The sequence below is a fragment of the Saprolegnia diclina genome, assembly GCF_000281045.1.
Source record: "Saprolegnia diclina VS20 unplaced genomic scaffold supercont1.153, whole genome shotgun sequence".
NCBI classification, from domain to species: domain Eukaryota; phylum Oomycota; class Saprolegniomycetes; order Saprolegniales; family Saprolegniaceae; genus Saprolegnia; species Saprolegnia diclina.
In genome coordinates this window covers 47773-48864 of record NW_008246220.1, presented here as the reverse complement: position 1 = coordinate 48864, position 1092 = coordinate 47773, and positions in this window count along the sequence as shown.

Sequence of the window (1092 nt, the reverse complement as noted above, 5' to 3'; positions counted from 1 at the left end):
CGTACTTTTGGGTGCAGCCAATTCGTCTTGGAAAATGCACTGGGGTGCGAAATGTGATCTGTATTGAGCAGGGTAGGATTCCGCAGGGCTTACAGACCTTCTAGTAGCCCACTGTAGTAGCCGGGCAGTGCCTACTTCGAGCCCAGGGGGTGTCAATACAAACCCAAAAAAGGTAATAATCGGATATGATTGGCTGAAAAGGGAGACAAATCGCAGTTTCAAACGAATCATGGGTCGATCTCTTGCTGGGGTGTGCAAGCCCCAGTGCTATCTTGGCACACAAGGATATACATTTTGATATAAGAGTATATTTGGATATACATTTTCGTCTACTTCACACTCGACATTTTCAATTAGCACACAGGTCTCGAAAATATAGGAAAAGCTTCGCTCGAATGTCTCCTTGGTTGTACTTGTTTTTACTATGTGGAGGCAATTGTCACCCCCCTGACTTCGAGCCCGGTGGACAGCGACGTCTCACATTGCTTGCTTTGCACCACGGCGCCACGAGCGACGCACAAGCCATGGAAGCGCTGAGAAGCACGACGCGGGTGATGCACCCAATCCCCTGATTATGTTTTCACAACGAATTGGCTGCACGTGTACAGTATTTTACTGGAAGATACGCGTTTCTTGGTGCGAAGCTTATTGACTCTTAGTTTCCTTTTTGATAATATTGGAAATGCGCCACCGTTGAGCTGAAAGTGCCAAGTTAGCAGGTCGACGGAGCGACAACGTATACGACGACGAGATCTCGTATTTGGAGAACGTATCGTACACGCCCTCGGGCTCGATCGGGTCGTCCATATCGCAAAATCAAGTGGTATAAACCAACGAACAGAATCATTATGTTTGAAATAGTTGGCAACAACACGACATCCAAGGACGCAAATCGCTTTACTTGCTCACGAAACTCGCGATGGCGGCGTCGATCTGCGCGTGGCCAGCGATAAGCGCCGGTGAGTCCGAGGCACGGGGCGTGTACATGTCGCCGCAGTGCGAGACGCCCTCGATGATGACGGCCTTGGACGTCGGGTTGGCGAGGTGCGTCGAGTTGGCGACCGAGAGCGCCGACCACGGGTCGATGGTGCC